The sequence below is a fragment of the Zalophus californianus genome, chromosome 17 (genome assembly GCF_009762305.2).
Source record: "Zalophus californianus isolate mZalCal1 chromosome 17, mZalCal1.pri.v2, whole genome shotgun sequence".
Classification (NCBI taxonomy): domain Eukaryota; kingdom Metazoa; phylum Chordata; class Mammalia; order Carnivora; family Otariidae; genus Zalophus; species Zalophus californianus.
The window spans coordinates 30820591-30835059 of NC_045611.1; the positions used below are offsets into that span (position 1 = coordinate 30820591).

Here is a 14469-nt window from a genome sequence, read left to right on the forward strand (position 1 = left end):
TTAATTCTTCTTTAAATGTTTGATGGAATTCCCCTGGGAAGCCATCTGGCCCTGGGCTCTTGTTTTTTGGGAGATTTTTGATGACTGCTTCAATTTCCTTCGTGGTTATAGGTCTGTTCAGGTTTTCTATTTCTTCCTGGTTCAGTTTTGGTAGTTGATACATCTCTAGGAATGCACCCATTTCTTCCAGGTTATCTAATTTGCTGGCATAGAGTTGCTCATAATATGTTCTTAGAATTGTTTGTATTTCTTTGGTGTTGGTTGTGATCTCTCCTCTTTCATTCATGATTTTGTTGATTTGGGTCATTTCTTTTTTCTTTTTGATCAGTCTGGCCAGGGGTTTATCAATCTTGTTCATTCTTTCAAAGAACCAGCTCCTAGTTTTGTTGATCTGTTCTACTGTTCTTTTGGTTTCCATTTCATTGATTTCTGCTCTGATCTTTATTATTTCTCTTCTCCTGCTGGGTTTAGGCTTTATTTGCTGTTCTTTCTCTAGCTCCTTTAGGTGTAGGGTTGGTTGTGTATTTGAGACCTTTCTTGTTTCTTGAGAAAGGCTTGTATTGCTATATACTTTCCTCTCAGGACTGCCTTTGCTGTGTCCCAAAGATTTTGAACAGTTGTGTTTTCATTTTCATTGGTTTCCATGAATTTTTTAAATTCTTCTTTAATTTCCTGGTTGACCCATTCATTCTTTGGTAGGATGCTCTTTAGCCTCCATGTATTTGAGTTCTTTCCGACTTTCCTCTTGTGATTGAGTTCTAGTTTCAAAGTGTTGTGGTCTGAAAATATGCAGGGAATGATCCCAGTCTTTTGGTACTGGTTGAGGCCTGATTTGTGACCTAGGATGTGATCAATTCTGGAGAATGTTCCTTGGGCACTAGAGAAGAATGTGTATTCCGTTGCTTTGGGATGGAATGTTCTGAATATGTTTGTGAAGTCCATTTGGTCCAGTGTTTCATTTAAAGTCTTTATTTCCTTGTTGATCTTTTGCTTAGATGATCTGTCCATTTCAGTCAGAGGGGTGTTAAAGTCCCCCACTATTATTGTATTGTTGTCAATGTGTTTCTTTGCTTTTGTTATTAATTGTCTTATATAATTGGCTGCTCCCATGTTAGGGGCATAGATATTTACAATTGTTAGATAGACCCTTTAAGTAAGATATAGTGTCCTTCCTCATCTCTTATTACAGTCTTTGTTTTAAAATCTAATTTGTCTGATATAAGGATTGCCACCCCAGCTTTCTTTTGGTGTCCATTAGCATGGTAAATGGTTTTCCACCCCTTCACTTTCAATCTGGGGATGTCTTTGGGTCTAAAATGAGTCTCTTGCAGACAGCATATTGATGGGTCTTGTTTTTTAATCCAATCTGATAGCGTGTGTCTTTTGATTGGGGCATTTAGTCCATTTACATTCAAGGTAACTATTGAAAGATATGAATTTAGGGCCATTGTATTGCCTGTAAGGTGACTGTGACTGTATATTGTCTGTGTTCCTTTCTGATCTATGCTGCTTTTAGGCTCTCTCTTTCCTTAGAGGACCCCTTTCAATATTTCTTTTAGGGCTTGTTTTGTGTTTGCAAATTCCTTTAGTTTTTGTTTGTCCTGGAAGCTTTTTACCTCTCCTTCAATTTTCAATGACAGCCTAGCTGGATATAGTATTCTTGGCTGCATATTGTTCTCGTTTAGTGCTCTGAAGATCTCATGCCAGTCCTTTCTGGCCTGCCAGGTCTCTGTGGATAGGTCTGTTGCCAATCTAATGTTTCTACCATTGTAGGTTACATATCTCTTCTCCTGAGCTGCTTTCAGGATTTTCTCTTTGTCTCTGAGACTCGTAAGTTTTACTCTTAGATGTCGGGGTGTTGACCTATTTTTATTGATTTTGAGAGGGGTTCTCTGTGCCTCCTGGATTTTGATGCCTGTTTCCTTCCCCAAATTAGGGAAGTTCTCTGCTATAATTTGCTCCAATATACCTTCTGCCCCTCTCTCTCTTTCTTCTTCTTCTGGGATCCCAATTATTCTAATGTTGTTTCATCTTATGGTATCGCTTATCTCTCGAATTCTGCCCTCGTGATCCTGTAGTTGTTTCTTTCTCTTTTTCTCAGCCTCTTTATTTTCCATCATTTGGTCTTTTATATCGCTGATTCTCTCTTCTGCCTCATTTATCCTAGCAGTTAGTGCCCCCATTTTTTATCGCACCTCATTAATAGCCTTTTTGATTTCGACTTGGTTAGATTTTAGTTCTTTTATTTCTCCAGAAAGGGTTTCTCTAATAATTTCCACGCTTTTTTCAAGCCCAGCTAGTATCTTTAAAGTCATGATTCTGAACTCTAGGTCTGACATCGTACTAATGTCTGTATTGAGTAGGTCCCTGGCAGACGGTACTACCTCTTGTTCTTTTTGCTGAGGTGATTTTTTTCGTCTTGTCATTTTGTCCAGAGGAGAATAGATGAATGAGAGAACAAAATGCTAACAGGTTAACAACGTCCCCAGCAAATATGCTCTATACAAATCAGAAAAGACCTGAAACCAGGGGAAAAGAAAGGGAAAGAAAGAAAAAAGAAAGAGAAAAAAAAAAGAAAAAGAAAAAGATAAAAACAAACAAAAACAGAAGAAAACAAAAAACACCAGAATCTGATCCAATATGATCAGGCTAGTGCATAGATCAGTGCCACACACTAGATTTTGGGTGTATTTTGGTCTGTTACAAGAAAGTGCCTCCTAAAATTTTAAAGGAAGAAAGACATATATGTACAAAATAAGGGTTGCTACAATGAAGGGATGGAAGATGACTGTAAAGATGAGAATTATAAAAGGTTCTAGAAATGGAATTGATAAGATAAGAAGTTGTTTGAAAGAAGAAAGATTTAAACAAAAAAAGAAAAGAAAAAAAATGGGAGAGAATGTGATCAGGCAGGAGACTAGAACAAAGCCATACACTAGTGATTTAGGGTATATTTTGATCTTAGAAGAAACTGTATATCAAAATTTTAAGGAGAGAAGAACTTATATATATATATATGCCAAAAATAAGGGTAACTACTATGAAGGGATAAAATATGACTCTAAAAATGAAAAATAAAAAATGTTTTTTTTAAAAAAAGGGATTGATAAGATGTTGTTTGAAAAAGGGAAAAAGAAAAATTAAAATAAAACAGTTAAAAAAATTAACTTTGAAAAACTAATGAATCATGGTAAAAAAGCCATGAATTCTATGTGCAGTATTCCCCTAGCGCTGGAGTTCTCCCGTTCTCCTTGATCGGTCAACTTGGTCTTGGCTTGCTGGCTGTTCGTGCTGATTTTCTGGGGGAGGGGCCTGTTGCCGTGGTTCCCAAATGTCTTTGCCGGAGGTGGAATTGCCCCACCCTTGTCGGTCTGGGCTAAGCAAGCTGCTCGGGTTTGCTCTCAGGAGCTTTTGTTCCCTGCAAGCTCCCCGTACAGCTTTGGAGGACCAGAGTGAAAGTGGTGGCCTCCCATTCTCTGCCCGGAGGAGCCGAGAACTCGAGGCCCTGCTCCTCAGTGCGCCCCCAGAGAAAAGCAGTCAATCACTCCCGTCTCCCCGGTCTCTGGCCGCACTTCGTGCTCACTCGGCCTGTGACGGAGCGTTTCTATCTCTGGCACCCGACCCCATGTGGAGTCTCCAAACCCAGCAGATCCCTGCGGTGCGCTCCCGTGCCGCTCCTCCCGGGGGAGGAAGGGGAGTCTCCCCGGCTCTGCCGCTTGTTGGGTCCCTGCTGGAGGAGCAGTGGCCCGACTGGGCCGCGGATCACAGTTTATGGCCACCCCGAGCTGAGAGCCCGCGCCTCGGCTCCGTCTCTGCAGCCGGGTTCCCCGCTCCGATACCTGCACTCAGGTATCGCTCTGCCGCACTCAGGCACCCCCGGTCTTTCTGTGACCCCGAGGGTCCTGAGACCACACTGTCCCGCGAGGGTTCCACCCCCCGCTTAGCCCCTGCGGCGACGTCCCTCGGCGGAGCCAACTTCTAAAAGGTCCCATTTTGTGCTCGCGGCTCTAGCACTTGCCAGAAGCGGCCGACGGAGGCCCCCTCCCCCGCCGTCTATCCTCCCGAATATCGCCTCGGATTCACTTCTCCGCACGCCCTACCTTCCAGAAAGTGGTCGCTTCTCTGTTCAGAGAGTTGTTGCTACTCTCTTCTTCAATCTCCTGTTGAGTTCGTGGGTGTTCAGAATGGTTTGATCCCTATTCAGCTGAATTCCTGAGACCAGACGAAATCCGGGTCTCCTACTCCTCCGCCATCTTGCTGTTTTATTTAATTTTAATTATTTATTTATTCGAATCACTCTCCTACAGGGAAGGCCAGATCAAAGTCTGTAGTTGCATTGAGGAGGGAGGTGATGAATAAAACAATTAAAACCCTTCTGGGGAGAGCGAAATACTCCCCTCACAGGGTTGTTAGGATTAAATGAATTAATACTACCTATAAATGCATAGTATGGTGCCAGGATGGGTAAGAATTTCTATGTAAGTATTACCAATTAATGTACAGTTTATCAGTTTATCACGCTGCTGATTGTTTATGTACTTAAGGGAAGGCTGGGACATTTTTGTAGAATCTCCAATAGCCTAGGATAGTGGTTCCCAAGTTGGGCCATGTATTACAATCAGCACTAGCCGAGGTGATGCCCAGCCCCACCGAATTAGAACTCTGGAGTTGAGGCTCCAAAAATCTGTATTTTTAGACTGTTCCCCAAATGGTTCTGATGAAGCCAGCCTCACACTGTATGTGGAAGTTATTGACAGTCCAAGGGCAGTGGCTACTTTTTGCTTATCAGATCTTAGCTATAGTGACAATGGACCAGGTGTCATGGAAAAACCTGTAAAAATCATTTAATCTAGCCCCTCATTTTGTCGATGGGAGGCTGAAGGCTAGAGTGGTGGAATGACTCCTGAAGCCACACAGCTAATTAGTGGCAGAGATGGGGCCCAACCTCCCACCTAGAACCTTTCCTTTGAGCTTCTTTCCTACCCTCTTATCCTCTGCTAAGCTATATGCTCACAAATGGCAGGATGGGGCTATCTTCTTTGTGTTTCTCCTGCTATCATGGTGTCTAGAACAGAGTAGGACTCTAATATATATGTTTAATGGTGAACTAATTGTACCGAAACCATCTTCTACCTCTCTGACTCATGTGCTCAGAAAAGGTCAGTTTTACAGCAAGTCGGGAGTTATGAGCTCCGCATCCATGGGGCTCAGTCAGGGAAGAGGGGAGGTTGTATTCTCTGTTATGTGCAGACTGATTTCTTAGGACTTTTGGGATTCTCATGGATGGAAACTTTTCCCTGTTACCTCCTAATAGTGACCCTTTGCCTAGAACTTCATCTCAGTCAAGATACTTTTGGTTCAAGGTTAGGGAAACCAACTTGGGATTACTTAAGTAGGAGGGGGGATTTATTGAAAGGAGCCTGGCTTATCCATGGAGCACAAGGGCCTCAGGGTAAACCATGTTGAGGGAGTAGAAAACCGTGAGGGACTCAGGCTGCCATGTCTTCTCTTGCATCTCTACTTTTCTGTCTCTGCAGATATTCTTTTTCTGTTTCTCCAACTGCAAGGCCCAAGATGATCAAGCCATAATTTCTAGGACTTCCCCCTCTTCCCAAATCTTTGCTATTATTTATAGACCTAAGCAAAACTCTCTAGCTGCCTCCAGGTCACAATTCCAAATATCTTGGGAAAAGCCTTTATTTGCCCACATGAGGCCAAGTGTCCATTTGTGCTTGGATTAACTATGGTTAGGGCCTCCTAATATTAGTTAGGGTTCCTAGTATTAGTATTATAGAATACTAACATGAGTGTCAGAGTAGTTATAGGCCAAGTGTAGTTCTTGTAGACAGTCTGGAGGGAGATGTGTGTGCATGTGTGTGAGCTGGCAGACTCTAACCAGTATCTATGAGAGGTGTGTTTGTCAACTTTACTATGAAAACAAACAACCCCCCAGTCTCAATGACTTATGACAATAAACATTTACATCTCACTTTACATGTGCTGTGGCTCTGTGCCATGTGTCTTCTCAGCCAGGACTCAGGTGGAAGGAGCAGCCCTTATCTGGGAAATGTCTTTCTTGTCACAAAGAGAAAAGAACAAGAGGCTGAGCCAAACTATGCACCTGCTCCCAAAGCTTCCTCTTGGAAGTGGCTTGGCTGGAGTTTGCTCACAGTCATTTGGCCAAAGAAGTCCCAGGGCCAAGCGTAACAATGAGGCAAGGAGTGCACACCACCTCCAGGAAGGCTGGGCAGGTCACTTGTCAGGCGCTGGGATCTTCTACCAGGGCAGGGCACAACTAAGTGTGAACAACAACAGTGGGACACAGCAGGTTTTAATAATGGCAACAATAATTGACCTTTAGCAAATCTCTAAAATGAGCTAGACACTGTGCTAAGAGGTTTATGCAAATTACCTCATTTAATTATCCCAATAACCTTATGAAGTAACCACTGTTGCCCTCACTTTATTGAGTAGAAAATGCCAGCTTACAGAGGTTGAACAGCTTGCCTCCTGCCACAGCTCAGGTGGGACTGCCCAGACCCCACTGGGGTGCTCCCGGGGGGTGCCACCTGTATCAGGTTCCTGTGGCTGCCGTAACAGATTGCCACCAACGTAGTGGCTTTAAAGAACACACATCTAGCTCTTCTCCGGTGATCATGGCATGTCGCACCATGAGCAGCAAAATCTCCCGTGACATCCTATACAAGGTGGTGCAGGAAATCCTGCATGGGAACCGGTACAAGTGCCCGTGGTTTTTGAAGATGCTGGAGATGGTGGAGCTGCAGAACAGCTTGAAGAACTATGACTCTCAGAAAGACAAATGCTTCTTGGGCACCGTCAGGCTTAAGTCCACTCCCCACCCCAAGTTCTCCATATGCGTTTTGGGGGACCAGCAGTGCTGTGATGAGGCCAAGGCTGTGGATATTCCCCACATGGACATTGAGGCACTGAAGAAACTCAACAAGAATAAAAAATGAGTTAAGAAGCTGGCCAAGAAGTATGATACCTTTTTGGCTTCAGAATCTCTGATCAAGCAGAGCCCATGAATCCTGGACTCAGGCCCGAATAAGGCTGTCAAGTTCCCTTCCTTGCTGACCCTCAGTGAGAACATGGTGGCCAAAGTGGATGAAGTGAAGTCCATGATCAAATTCCCAGATGAAGAAGGTGCTGTGTCTGGCAGTGGCCGTTGGCCACATGAAGATGACAGATGATGAGCTCATGTACAGCATCCACTTAGCTGTTAATTGCCTGGTGTCACTGCTCAAGAAGAATTGGCAGAACATCAAGAGCACCATGGGCAATTCCCAACACCTGTACCATGGCACAGCTTACTAAACCTTGGTGCTACCAAAAAAAACAGAAGCAAAAAACCAAACCAAACCCAACCCACATCTGTCATCATACAGTTCTGAAGTTCGACCTGGGTCTCACTAGGCTAAAATCAGGGCTGCACTCATTTTCAGAGGTTCTAGGGGAGAATCCATTTCCTCCCATGTTCCAACTTCTAGAAGCTGCCCCCATTCCTTGATGTGTGTCCCCCTCCTCCAACTCCAATGTCCGCAGTGGTGAGGTGAGTCCTTCTCACATATTACTCCAACCCTGCTTCCATTGTCACATCTATTTCCCTGGCTTTCTTCTCTGCCTCTCTTCCACTTTTAAGGTCCCTTGCAATTACATTGAGCGTACCCAGATAATCCAGGATTATCTCTCCATCTTTAGGTCCTTAATCATATCTGCAAAGTTTCTTTTGCCATGTATGGTGACATATTCATGGGTTCTGGAGACTAGGATGTGGACATCCTTGGGAGACTATTTTTCTGCCTACCACACACACCCTTCCTTTGGTGCTGTATGTGGCCTCCAAGAAACCCCTGAAAAAGGGACAAAGATAACCATCCCTCCCACTCTCATTTTCACTGATTTTTCCCATAACTCAAGAGCAATGGTGCTTATGCACAAATAAAGAGAGAAAGAATAATTCAGGGAATAGATGTAGAGCTCAAAGCTGACCATCTATTTGTTAGTTGTGTAGGAGAGAGAGCCTATAGCTGGCTCTTAAAGTAGAAAATCCAACTTAGTTCATTACTAGTGTTCCTGGCATGATGCCATAATTAATATATGGTAACAATATTACTAAGAACAAAAACCTACAATTATGCCCTTAAAAATGTCAACATGAAAAGTAAACTTAATGAAAGATAGGCACAGAAACATATATAACAGAGATTATCCTTAATAATGAAATTATTTATGATCAAACATTTATACTTAATTTCAGTTCAATTCTAAAATAGTCACAGTAATGTCATGATTAAATATTAATGCTAGCAGAAACAACCTAATTGGGAGGTTATTAAAGCTTCAAATTAAGTTTCTTTTTCTTTTCCTAACCAAAAAGTTCTGCCTAGAAGGGCATCAGGGGATTTCCAGCACATGTGTTTTATTCACATTGATTTGCTGGGCTGAGAGAGGGACTGCATCAGGAGAGGTTAAGCCCCAAATCCCAGGCAATATAGTGAGACATTTTCTGTCTCTCCTTTGAGTAGCTGGAGGAATGGTTACTCCTCCTGCTTTTCTTGGTACAGAGCTGGCCAGTGCTTTGGGTATAACAGGTTATTGATTGTTGGCTAGTAAACCACCCCAAAACTTAAAACAACTATTTTATTGCACACAATTCTGTGGGTCAACAATCTGGGCTGGGTTTTAGCCCATCTCGTCTGGGGTCACTTCTGGTTGCTTGTCTGGAGCTGGGTGTCTATGATGGCTTAACTCATGTTTCTGGTGATTGGTTCTTTGCTGTCAATGGGGTCACATGTCTCTCTAGGAGGCTAGCCTAGGCTTCTTTATATAGAGGCTGGGTTCTAAAAACAGTGAAAGAGAGAGAGAGAAAAATCCTAATTCACAAGTGCCTTTTGAACATCTGCCCAGGACATGTTTGCTGACTGTCCTATTGGCCGAAGGAAGTCACATGACCAAGACAACAGTCCCACTGGGATGACCTACACATGGGCGTAAATAGAAGGAGGCACGATTCACTGGGGACCGTGACTGTATCCATCTACCACATGGGGATTTATCTGGCATGTATTTAGCATTCTCTAGAGATAAATGACACAGAAAAGGGAGTATGAATGTTTTATGCCCTCCGTGTCCTAATAGGGTTGTTGTCCCCAAGAAAGAGGCCATACATATTATAGTCATTCAAGGAGAAGCTCCCCACACAGGTTCCTTTTAGCTACTCGGTGCTTTGGGGCAGAAGTGGAGAGCCCTCATGACCAATGACACATGAATTGTTTCAATCTTGTCATAAGCTGAGAAGCATGTAACAACTATTTCCCTTGACAGGACCCTAGACCAAATAAGCACCTCCGGAGTCTATGTCATTACTTTTCAGTGGCAAAGCCCAGATTCAAATTGTGCTTCTCCAAAGAGTTGTGTACATGCATTGCTGTACATCTGGATGTACTCTCGCAGAATTCCTCCCTACTTACTCTATCAATTACCAAGAGAGGATTGTTGACATCTCCAATGGTAACTGTGGATTTGTCTATTTCTCTTTTTAGTCTGTTGGCTTTTGCTTCAGATATTTTGAAGCTCTGTTATCGGGCATATCTGTTTAGGATTGTTAGATCTTCTCGATGATTTACCTTTTGTCATTAGACATTAGATACTATGATACTGTAATGTCAGAAATATCATTAGGAGATTCTGGGTAATTTCCCTGTTCTGAAGTCTACTTTGTCTAATATTATTAGCAAAGTCATTTCACCTTCCACTTAATTAGCGTTTACATGAAGTCTTTTTCCTATTCTTTTATTTTTAACCTATCTATATTCCTTTTCTCTGGCTGCTTTTGGGATTTTTTTTTTTTTTTTTTAATCGTTGGCCTTCAGCAATTTGATCATGGGATTTTGGTGCAGTTCTCTTTAAATGCACTCAACTTCTGCTTCACTGAGCTTCTTGAATCCGTTGGTGTATGGACACCTGGATGAATGTTCTTTCTTTGTCAATCTTTTTGGTTTTTTTTTAATTGATTATTGACAGGCAAATTAGAAACAAATTTTGATTGCGCCAAGACACAAAAGAACAGAATATTGACTCACTAATTGTGGTTGGGACAGAAACAACCAGTTTGATAAAAACCAGAAAGAGTCAATTCATCTAAGGATCAAAATTTTCTATCAGGACTCAGGATAGCTAGTTCTTATCTATACCTGCCAGTTGTAAGCTCTGTAATCTTGGGCAAGTACCTCACTTTCCCTGTCTTGAAAATGAGGGATTTGGGTCTTCTGAAGCCCCTTTCAACCCCCATATTTCAGTATTCCTTGAGTTAAGACAGCCTTTTCAAAGCATGCTTCAGAAAGCATGAATCTCATGTAATAATTTGGGAGAAAAGGGCCCTCCCCATTCGAAGATATTTGGGAAACTTTGCCTATTATTGTATTTCACAGAATCTAAAATGCCAATAAATAAGGACATACCATTACTTTATGCTCAACCAAGAGAGACAAACTGCTGCAACTAAACCATGAAATAACTCTTCCCTAGAGCCTGGAATTTTTATTTTCTACTTATTGAAAGAGTTCTATAATATTTATGTAGATATATGTATTTTATCATAGTCACTCTTGGGTATTAAAGAAGAAAATTTAAACAAAGTAAGTTGCTTAGGCTCCCCTCATGTTGAACTGGACCCTCTGATCGTTTGTTTGACTCCAAGTCATTGAAGTTTGTGGGTTTTTTTTTTTTTTTTTTTTTTTTACAAAGTATCTTCTTCTCTGTCACCAGAGTTTGGATGCTGCAACATTTCTTAAAAACATGCTCCACTATTGTTTCTGGGATTTTTCTTCCAAGCCGCTGACAGCCACAAAGCAAATTTTAATGCATATGTTCGGGCACAGCTGTTTTCTGGCTGACTACAACTGTAAGATGCATTTTGATTTCAGAAATGCTAAAATGTGGGGAAAAGAGTGCATTTTGGAATGAAGGAAATATGGTATAATCCCTTCTAGGATATGCATAATGCATGATGCATATTTAAGGCTCTGAGATATCCTGCACTAAAAAAAAAAGTCTGTTTAACTATTTATCCCAGTGTTTCCCAAACTTAACTGACCCTGGAATCTGGGCCTAATCCTAATATTTTCAGGGCCTTGGAAGAGTATAAAGGGAAACTTATACACCAACATCTAAATAGTCTAAGTTATAAATTAAGCTAACAAAATGTTATGTAATATATACTATATCCTACTATTTTGACAAATATACCTTACTAATTACCTGGAAATCCAGGTTTGAATTCAGAATTCTTGAACACCTTGGACTTCTGTATGGGGAGAGCTTGGCCCCCAGCCCATGGTCTTTTCTGTCTTCCATACCCACCACTGGTTGTGTCCCACGCTACAAGGAGCCCTTGATACATGTCTGTGAACACTCCAGTTGTGCATCCACATCCAAGTTCCTTCTCCACGAGTGTGGGAGCTATCTGGGAATGCAGAGTGTGGGCTAGAAGGAGCAGTGTGGGTTCTGAGTAGACATGTCCCCTTGGACCTGTGGACTCCTTGTCCAAAAGGGCATAGCTTAGAGAGGGCCAGAGTAGGTGTCTGCCACTTAAGACCCAGATCAGGGGCCTCTCTTGCATGGGCCCAAGGATGCGGTTGCTGGAATGTTTTTTGTTTTTTTTTTTTTTAAAGATTTTATTTATTTATTTGACAGAGAGAGACACAGCAAGAGAGGGAACACAAGCAGGGGGAGTGGGAGAGGGAGAAGCCGGCTTCCCGCCGAGCAGGGAGCCCGATGCGGGGCTCGATCCCAGGACCCTGGGATCATGACATGAGCCGAAGGCAGTCGCTTAACAGCTGAACCACCCAGGCGCCCCTTGCTGGAATGTTTTTATCACATAACACCTACCAACATCCCATGGAATAGGCAACATTTTCCAAGAGCTCCCCTGAAGGTGGGTGGTTCTATTGATGAATATGCTTAGACTCTCTTTCCCTGTCTTTTTCTCTCCTCTTCCCTCCTCCACTGTTTTTTTTTTTTTTTTTTAAGATTTATTTTTTTATTTGAGGGAGAGAGAGAGAGAGAATGGGGGTGGGGAGAGGGACAGAGGGAGAGAGAGAATCTCAGGCAGACGGCTCACTGAGCACAGAGCCCGGTGCAGTGCTTGACCTCATGACCCTGAGACCATGACCTGAGCCCAAACTAAGAGCTGGACATTCAACCGACTGAGCCACCCAAGGTGCGCCCACCACTGTTTGTTTTAAACCTCTTCTTTAGTTGATTAATAGCATCCAATTTTTGTAATACCTTCCCCCCCTTCCGAAGACATCCCTATCCTTTCCTCTCTATCACATCCTTAGGAGGAACTGGGGGCAGTAATGAGTACCCTCTTTGGCAGTTGAGGAAGCAGGGGCACAGGGCAGTAAAATGACTGGCCCATGCCACTGAGGGCAGTGACTGTGTTAGCCTCGACCTCCTGACTCTGCTTTATCACTGCGCAAGAGAAGAAATCAGTGACACCTTACCTGTTAAGAGTGTGACCGCATGCATTCGTGGATATCTATGACAAGCACGTAATTGTAATGTCTGTGCAGGGAGATGTGCATGGGGGGATGCAGAGGGTTTAAGCCAAAGAAGAGCAGGGATCTGAAAATAATAAACAAAATTCCCTAACTCAGTCACCTCTGTTTCCAAATCTATTGCACAAAAATCTTGATATCGATTCAAGTTAAATGAAGGGAATTTATTTTACCATCTGGAACAGCTTCTTGGCCCTCTGAGATGTGTGAAAAGAGGAACTCTACCAATGGAATGGAGACAAAATTCTGTAAAGTGGGGCCATTACTCTGTAGAGAGTGGCTAAGAACAGGTGTGTGTGTGTGTGTGTGTGTGTGTGTGTGTGTGTTTCGCAAGTATGAACAATAAGCACCTATTTACAGGTACAACCCCCACCCTCACCCCAAGGCAAGTTCTTAATTCTATAAATAAAAGGAGAGAGATTTTCCTTCCTCTTTTCTAGAAGTCTGTGCTCTTGAAGTCTTATCTTCTAGATGAGTAGAAGCTGGCCTTTGGAAGTCCTTGTAACTCTCCTTCTGTTTGGTGTTTGACCACAGAGATGAACATTCCCAGGTGAAGCACCCTGCTCTGTTCAACCCAACTGCGCAAGTTCACCCAGTCCTTCTGTTTTTCAAAAGGTTTGGAAAGCAAAACTCCCCTTTCAGGGGTTTTATGTACCTCCAACCACAGTTGTGCTGTGTCAGCCAGCTCCATACACCCCTGTTACAATAGGAGCCCGAAGAATGCTAATTTCTTTTCTGTGTGGTACTTAAAATTCTGACTCTGAGCCAGTTCACACCACAACGAGACTAGTTATTAAGCTGGTGTCAGTAACACCTCAGGTTCCATCGTATCTTTATGAACTATGGTATATTAATTGGGGTCTCTAATGCTGTTGTTGGTGAGAATTCTAAAGCACAATTAGTATTAATAGCCGCTGTAATTGACAAGAACACTTTTGTGGCTTCTCTAAAATGCTTTTTCCCTTCCATTGAAAGCCACCACACATGTATGTGTAATCAGGAAACCTGGGGAGGACAGAGGACTAGTGTAATTAGAGTGACAGGTGACAGATTTAGCCTTTCAAATTAAGACCTAGAGTTAACACTGCTTTTATCCCCCAGTCCCTAATCTAGTGGTATTATTTGCATGACTATAACCCTCTCCAAGATTATGCAGGTGTTCTATATGACTGATATTTACTTTAAATATATGTCAAATATCAAAGAGCTGAAAGAAATTCAAATGCAATTTGTACTTATCGAGAGGTGGGTGGTTAAGGCCAGAGATACTATTTATCTTTTGATTTCTGCCCTCATCTTTATGAATAAATAAGAATATGACTCTCTGGGAAAATGCTATCCATAGGGGAAAAGTCAATAGTAAGCACGTGCTTTATACTGTAGGAACCCGTATTTTTTCCTTGCACCTTCTGAAGGAATGAGTCAGTGGTGATTTTCTTGTATGACCCAGCTGCACTCAAATGCTCCATGAAATGGTTTCATAACCTTAAGGAATTATTCTCACTGATTTTTCAGGCTACCCTCCCCATTGCCTTGCTCCATGATTTATGTAGTAATGCTCTTGAGATAAATGGTATGTCCCACCTGAATAAAATATCAACTCTTGGAATGGAAGGAAGATAGAGACGTTTGGGGGGAATATAAGAGAATTCAAGTCAAGAATAGAGACTGTAAGATAAGAATTCTGGAAAGGTGATTGTCCACAAGGTGGGATGGAGAACACAAAGACACCTGAAAGGAACAACGCTTCCTTTTGGGCACTAATGCTTTTCTACAATGGAACAGCAAAACTAGTGCATCCAAGAAACATTTCGGGCCATCACCCTGAGGGTTTTACATTTGTTTGCTTATTTGCTTGTTGACCTGATTATTTCAATGAAAACCCAGT

The 14469-nt window shown here is 42.4% G+C and overlaps 1 pseudogene; it reads left to right on the forward strand.

The window, feature by feature from the left end:
• Positions 1-6671: 6671 nt before the first annotated feature.
• On the forward strand, positions 6672-7335 carry LOC113935439 (annotated as a pseudogene).
• The last annotated feature ends 7134 nt before the right edge of the window (positions 7336-14469 follow it).